Source organism: Egretta garzetta, unplaced genomic scaffold (genome assembly GCF_000687185.1).
Source record: "Egretta garzetta isolate BGI_Z169 unplaced genomic scaffold, ASM68718v1 scaffold27, whole genome shotgun sequence".
Lineage (NCBI taxonomy): Eukaryota > Metazoa > Chordata > Aves > Pelecaniformes > Ardeidae > Egretta > Egretta garzetta.
The window spans coordinates 2,848,394-2,856,215 of record NW_009260400.1 but is presented as its reverse complement, the minus strand read 5'-3'; the positions used below and the strand labels follow the sequence as shown (position 1 = coordinate 2,856,215).

At 47.1% G+C, this 7,822-nt stretch overlaps 1 long non-coding RNA gene across 1 annotated transcript in view; it reads right to left on the bottom strand.

Annotated features, from left to right (window-relative positions):
* LOC118452752 overlaps window positions 1-7,822 on the bottom strand; it is a 32,592-nt gene that overhangs the window by 15,086 nt on the left and 9,684 nt on the right. The window contains exon 2 of the long non-coding RNA XR_004842586.1: window positions 7,197-7,308. This is a non-coding gene — a long non-coding RNA (uncharacterized LOC118452752). The remainder of the gene's footprint in view (window positions 1-7,196; window positions 7,309-7,822) is intronic.

Here is a 7,822-nt window from a genome sequence, read left to right as displayed (position 1 = left end):
AAAAGTTACATGGTTTGTACAATCCCGTTATTAAACAGGGAATTCCTTAGAAGTCTGGAACGTTTAAACAATTAGTTCCCATTCTTCTATGATTGGATTTACTAACTGCAAACGTATTCTAAAGGACTGAAGCACAATAACGTTTCACACCTACTCTAAAGACCTTCAGTTGATTTTGCTAGAGTTCACTTTTGCCATATTCCTACCTGTTCTATAACAAATATTCAGAAATAGCAGGGGAGGGGTGAGGAGAAAGGAGAAAAAACACAAAAACCCCACACACAACGAAACACTTCCAAAATTTTTCTTCTTTACTGTGCAAAATCTGACAGCTCTAACTAGGCACAAAAAAAAAGAAAAATTAACAGAAAGAAAGAAGTTATTGCAGCCTGAAATCTGGGAGGTCTTGGGCTTCAGGCCTACCTAAATGCACGCAGTGGGAGTCACACATTCCCACCACCATTTCCACTTGGTTTCCCAATTTCACAGATTATTTTAATGAGAAACTGATATTCCACCATTACAATGGATGGGCCCATGATACTGCTGTAAAGGAACGGGTTTCACTTTCCACTTCATTGATTAAAAAAAATTAAAAGCTATCAGCTGCAAACCAGACATTCTAAACTCACAATGCATTTCCATTCAAAGTGCTGTTCCCAGTATTACTCCCTTTTGCCAGTGTTTAGCAAAACAGCAACAAAAAAGAACAGCTCATACGAGATGTCGTCAGTTGACGTGAAACCTCCGCAGAAAACGAGTGTCTCCCACAGGTCAGAGCGCCAAAGCTCAGCCTTGCCGGTAACTGAGCAAGCAGGACTCTCTTGGGCAAGACTTTGCAAATGGGAACAAGGCAAGAATTGTTTCCTCGATCTACTTGGGGGGGTTTATTTATGTGTTGGTTTGTTTAAATGAGTGTCTGCTGAACAGCATGAATTCAAGTAAGCAGACACACCCGCAAACAGAAGAACAACCCCCTCTGTGTTGGCTTTGGATTCTTGGAAACCAGGATAGAAAATATAAAAAGGGAGAGGAAATCAATTATTTACAGGCTTATCAGATACAAACAAGGGATCACACAGCATGCACGGACACCAGAAACCCTCAGTTGCCCTGGAATATTCCTTGCCCTTCTCTACAGCCACATCCAGACACACATGGAAGTCATAAGGTGTCCTCAGTAAAACTGGCCAACAGGTGTGCAGAGCCGACGATGCCATTAAAGCCACCAAGGCCAGAGCATGTCATGGTCAGGCCTTCTATCAGCATCTGGAAACCACAGGAGCAAGAGGCTTTCCAAAGAGCAGTCACACTCACCATATGCTGAAGAGCCGTGGAAAGTTGGCAAGGAGAAACGTAAGCAAGGAAGCGTAGGGCAGATTACTTGTTACTAATGTAAAGGCTGTTAAACAACCAATACATCTGACCTTTATTTATTTTTTATTTTAGTCAGGGAGAAACTAAGCTATTTTTAAGTTTGGGATATGGCATCCCTGCGTAAGAAAGCTAAAGGGAGATTTTAAATAAACTATGGTAAGGACTAAGCTGGATTAGCTTTTCAGCCATTCTCCTCAATGTATTCTTTCCTCCCTCTCTCAGAAAAGCACCCATGCCCTAAGCTAGCTCTGACCAACAGGTCTGGACAACAGCCTGCACATCTTGCAGCAACTGAGGAACACTGCCAGCTGGTGCTGGGAGGAGGACACCAACTCATCCTGATGCCCGTGTCTTCCACCCTCCCTCTTCTGCCCTTCTGGGTCTCCTCTTCCCCACCTAACGCACAGAAAGCATGTTAATCAAGGACTGATCCAGAAAAAAAGTTAACATGATCCAGTTCATTATACAGTCACTGGTGCTGGCACAAAGGAAAGGGTTTAAAAAAATTTTAAAAAAAAAAAAATCATGGCAAGAAAAAAAGCTAGCCTGGCTCTTCTGGCAGCCTTCCCAAGGTGGATCCAAGTCCCCGTGAAAGCACCCAGCTCACCTGGCACAGAGGGCTGTGCCATTGGTACCTCCACTGCCCACGGACCAAGCTGGCTCTGTTTGCACGGAGCAGGCAGAGCTGCTGTGGGCAGGTGAGGCCAGAGAGGTCAGGCTTGCTGCAGAACACCAGCACGCCAAAGTATGCACCAGTAAGCCACTATCCAAACCCAAACAATTCCCAGTAAAGACAGCTGTCAACAGCAAACTGCCATTGCAAGGGCAATCCCCAGGCTGCTGGACTGTCTGTCCCAGGAGCAGCTCAGAAGTGGAAAAGAGGCTGCAGGATGGGCGATTTCTGCCAGAATCGGGAATCCATGCACAATCAGGGTCAGCCTCCGGGGCATCCCCCCAGCCACATCCCATTACAACCATGCACAGCTGGGGGAGGTAAAACAGGTCAAGACACTGAAACGGCAGTCAGGAACAAGCACTGCCACCCGCAAGACAATTCACCTTGCCCCAGCATAAGGAGGACACCAAAGGTGAACTGTCCTCCTGAGTCACAGCGGCCTGTAAGCTGTGGGTTGACTGCCCTACCCTGATGAGTCTCACGCTGTTCCTGTTGACCAAGCGGAGATCATCTAATGGGGAAACAGAAGCTGTGAGATGTGCTGACAAATCAACAGTGAACAGAAACATGAATTAGAGAGGGAGGGTAAGAGCCCGGTGCTTCACATACAGTTAGGGCTGAACTGTTATGAACACCACCACGATAGAAGCACAAGTTATTTGTGGCAGCTCAGGAACAGAGGAGTCATGCACGTTTCTGCCAGTCTGCTCCTCTAAGGAATGCTGGAAGCAAGCCATCCACAGAACCATAGAGAGGCTTGGACTGCAAGGGACTTTGGCACCTTCCTTCTCCATCCTTCTGCCCAAAGCATAAGTAACTCTGAAAGTCCTATCAGGCCTTGCCCTGGCAAATCTGAAGATGGAGATGCCACAGCCCCTCCAGGCATTCTGTTCTGGTGCTTAACCGTGTTCACGAGGAAAATTCTTTCTAGCGTCCCGCTGGCATTTCCCTTGCCACAACCTGCAAGTCGCTGCCTCTTGTCCTTCTGTTCCAACTGACTGCACTCAGCAGAGGCACACGCAGTGGCTCAGGAAATCAAATACACAGCAAGCCTTAAGACAAAGCTGTTCGATGACACTTTGAATGGAACCAAATGAGGGTTGCTGTAATCCTACCCCTCCCTCTCCCAGCTCAGCCCATCCCTTTATAGGCTCGCCTTTGACCCACGTCAGGGAGCAGAACCCCAAAAAGTAGTCAGTTGTAAAAAATAAACAAAAAACCCAGCAATTTCTGACAGTGACATCAATAGATTAAATCATCATAATTATTTTGATGTGGCCAACTTTCAACCCGTTATCTCCTCAAACCAGCCCACCACAGGACCGGGTAGCAGGTTGTCAGCACGAGGAAAGGCACAGAAACACACAGCAAATTGAAGGGCGTAATCCCCCAGCCCTGACTTGTATCATCTTAAAGTGTTGTGGAACCACTCCCTGTGTGTTCGGTGCAGACAAGGAGGTGAGAAGAGGGCTGGAACGAGAGACCATAAACTAAATTCTCCTCTGCTCGCTGAGGATAAGAACGACCTCCCCTGAAAAGTAGCACAAACAGCAGGTCAGGCCACTGGCAGATCTGATTTGTCATGTGCTATGTAGCCTCCTCATCAAGACAACTTTTCAATGAGGCCTGGCAGCCTCCCCTGCCCCAGAAAAAACAAACACAACAAAAAACAAACCAAAAAATGTCCCCAAAAACTCAGTAAATAAACATGACCTCTTATCAATAAAGACTAAAACCACAGGTATGAGAAACGACCACCACTCAGCTAAAAGTCAGTTTCAATCATCTTTAACCAAAAGGACTGTGGTGATAGCTCAGTGGGTGAGCAGTGGAAGATCCAAAGCTAATTCTTAAGTGCAGCAAATGGACTTCTCTCAAGCTATACTTTCTTTGAAATCTCCGCCAGTACATTAAGCTAGACTTCAGCGAGGCAGAGAAGCCTAGTAATGGTCGAGGGAGAGTTTTCATAACTCATTTCATTTGCTGCTTTGACAGCAGCACCTTCACAGAGCCGGTGTGTTAACGGGCAGACGAGGCAGCTTTTCTGCGGCTATGGGTGCAGTGCCCTGGCAGCCTAAAGCAACACGTGTCAGTGCTGCTGCAGTACCTCCCTCTTCCCTGGCGCTGGGGTTTGCAAAACTGAGATGCAAAGTAACCCGCCTGAAAAATCGGGGGGAGGTGAGGGTGTTTGTTTTTACTGCTAGGATACAACATGAAGGGAGGAGACTGCATAGTGGATTTAAATCACCATAGCCCCATGGAAGTGACAGAAGGGACAAGTTAAAGAGGTGGTACTGATAGCTCAGTTGACTCTGTAGCTCAGGCTTCCCCACCATGGGGACACCACCAATCCAGAGCTAGCGCTGCCTGAAGCCAGTTCAAGAACCCTCTTACCGCCGCTTATCATACACAGGCGATGTCTCCCGACAGGCTGACAGGAGCCATCACATGAGCATCAGGATTCCTACATCTCCAAGGAAAGTCACTGGGAGCTTCTATCTCACTTCTCACCTGCAACCTTAGTTGCTGTTGTTTATTAGCAACTGTCAGCATCCAACCAGCATGCAAAGCGCTGGACTAACAATTTATTAGCACAGAGAGAAGAGAGCTTTGTGTTACTGACAGGGAAAAAACACCCCACCAAAACAAAACCCAAAAATCAATCAGATTTCACTTCCTGAGATCCATTCTGCCAAAGTATTTTTCGAGCGAGCCTTGTTTTGCAACCCGGTCACTCACATTTTAAGCCTAAATGTGAAAAGCTATCGCAAACTCCAGCAAGAGAGACAGCGAATAACATCCCGTAATCCTCACCTCGCTACTCCGTATGCCATAAATAAAACAACGAGCCACCGAGCAGAGACTTTGCACCTGAAGTACCTGTTCTGGAAATGAGCTCAGGAAGATTCCTCTCCCCTTGCCAAAGGGCTTCCAGCTGAGTTCCTAGGGAGGCGCTTTACCACTTAAGGCACTTGAAAAATTCCTTTCATTCCCTCCAATCCCATCTTCAGACTCCTGGACTTTTACTCCTTTAAACTGAAGCCACCACAGTGTCACGAATGCTGGAGAGCTTTCTGAGAAGAAAGACGCCTCTGCTGCAGTTCACCATGACAAGACACTGAGCCCCCAACAGGCAGCTTCAAACTTTTGAAGATGAGGCACACAGCAGCACCTTCAGAACTGACAGACGGGCAGCAGCTACAGCATAAATTCACAACTACAGATCACCAGCACCAGGATAAAAAACTGGGAGCACTCCCTACCAGCAAAAGAAAAAACAAGGCCCAGGAACAGCCGAGACCTCGGACAAGCTCCCAAAGGCTCACCGCTGCACTGACTTGGGAGCCTGGCATCGACCTCTCCCATCCGTACTGCTGTAAGGCTAATACACACAGTGCTGTACCTTTGGAGTACTCTTGGGAAGCCGTTGTAATGAGAGAACACTGTAAAACCAAAAATGGACTATTAATTTAGAAAACTGATCTTGGGAAGCGAGCAAATTCCATTATCTCCTTGTCAGATTGATCCAGGACGCAGGAAGGATTAAGTGCTGTTCAGTGACCTCCTGTAATGTGATTTCTTTGGGAAACTGTCTTGAAGTTCACTGTAAATTATTTTAATTTTAGCAGTTACATAAACTAATCAAGCACAGGGTTTCAAAACAGACAAGCAGTTAATCGCCAAGTCAGCGAACTGAAGGAAGAAAGATGCATTTGTAAAGCACTCAGCCCAGCAGCCACTTCTGAACAGATAACCCCGCAACCATTACAGGCCTAAATGCACAACGGCTCCAGATCCTTTACAAACAGGCTGCTTCTCAGTTCAACAATGGCAGCAGATTCAACAGTAAGAAATCACTAATCATTTGGTTTCTAGTAGGAACATCTGCTGCCCTTCCCTGAGACCCCTAAGCTGGCCAGAGCTCAAACGTTATTCTTGAAGGACTGGATTCATTATTAATTAATTAAACCTTCTCCTGGGCAGCTTTCCCTTCCGGATAGTCGTACCTGCGATATTCATCCTTTAGTGATGAAAAATGCCAAACACACAGCCACCACAGGCTGGTACCTCTGTAAGGATTAAAAATGAAAACTACACCAGCAGTGGAAACCCAGACCTTTTTAGAAATGCCCTTTTATTGCTTTCCCACATTTCCCAACATCCTGAATATGGCTTTGAAGGAACTCTGCACACATCCTGGTTCAGTTGCATTTCGCATCAAAATAATGCCCAACACTGCGACCGCGAGACGGGACGAGATCCAAACCCCACTGCCTGTTCCGTTCGCCGAGGTACCACCTAGCACAGGACGGCTGCATCTAACGCTGCCAGTCGGAGTCACCATTTTTGCAGTTCTTCCACTTGATACTGTTCAAAGCAGCTTAGACTGACAGGGCAAATGCAGCCCCAGCAACCGCCTATAGTATTAAACGTTACCACAAAACCATGATTTGGTCGGGAAAAAGCTTCTCATATTTAGCATTCTGGTTCTAGCACTGTCTCCCAAGCTTCCACAGCTGTTACCTGTCACATTGCTCCGTGGCGCAACCTACCCTGAGATAACAATTTAAGTCCAAATTCAGGTCCTAGACTAAAGATGACAGCGCAGACTCCAGCTTATATTCACAATGGCCTCATTTCCCCCTCACTGAACATCTTCTCCTTGGTCATGCACACGGGGTTTCTAAAAAACAGTCTCAGAAGCTCTCCTTCCAATGCTCAAGTACTGCTATAACTGCTCTTCACCATGCAAACATCTCTCTAACACTCCAAAATTAAGTCCAAGGCTCCTCCCTTCTATTTCACTCCCCTTCTGAGGCATCAGAATTCCAGAAATCTGAGTGACCAGACCTAGCCAGCAGAGGAAAAGCGATTTTAATTCAAACCGCACTGGAGACCCAAAGTTTTCTAGATTTTTAAAACTGCCCCTATCAAACAGAACAGAAAGAAGCTGCACCTCTGCTTCCAGTGCATTCTACCACATTTACACCTATTAACCGCAAGCACAGAACCTCCCCATGATGTTACCTGCCTGCTACATCCAGCTGCCACGGGACCTCTAACCCTTCCGGAAAGGAGGTCAGAGCACAGCAGAACTGCTAAATACACATCACCAACCACAGGAACAGACTGAGGCACTTACCCATCTCTACCTTTACTGACGATCTTCACTTCAAAGTAATAAATGCCACAGGCTGCAGGAATAGGGTGCGTGGCCCTGACCGAGGCGGCATCTTTGTGATTTTTACCGTGACCTAGGGAAGAACAGAAGGGTAAGTACTGATAGGATCTGAACCCTCCCAAGTTTTGCTCTGAAACACCACTACCTGAACACAGCAGGGATCTGTTTTGACATCTATGTAACAATTTCAAGAACAATTTAAAGCTCACTTGTCAGAGAACTAGAACACGCAACCCTGCCCAACCACCACGAACGATCCACCTGCTACAAGCACCGTTGCGGTTCCTTTGTTTTTGCCGGGAGGCTACCAAGGGAGGCTTGCGGTCCTCCCCCTCCCCACACGCACCATTTGAAGACCGATGTACACCAACAGAAGACAAAAATGATTACACAAGAAGGGAATGACATCAGTGTTTACTTCGTTCTCTGCTGGGTAGGTAGGGAGAACGGCCTCCAAAAGCGAGCAAGAACAGCATCTGGGCGATCCCCCAAGCCCCAGAAGCCTGCGAGCACCTATTTTGCGTAAACCCGAGGAGCCGAAGCCCCTGTTACGCCGCGCCTCGACGCCACCCGGCCCCGCGGCCGGG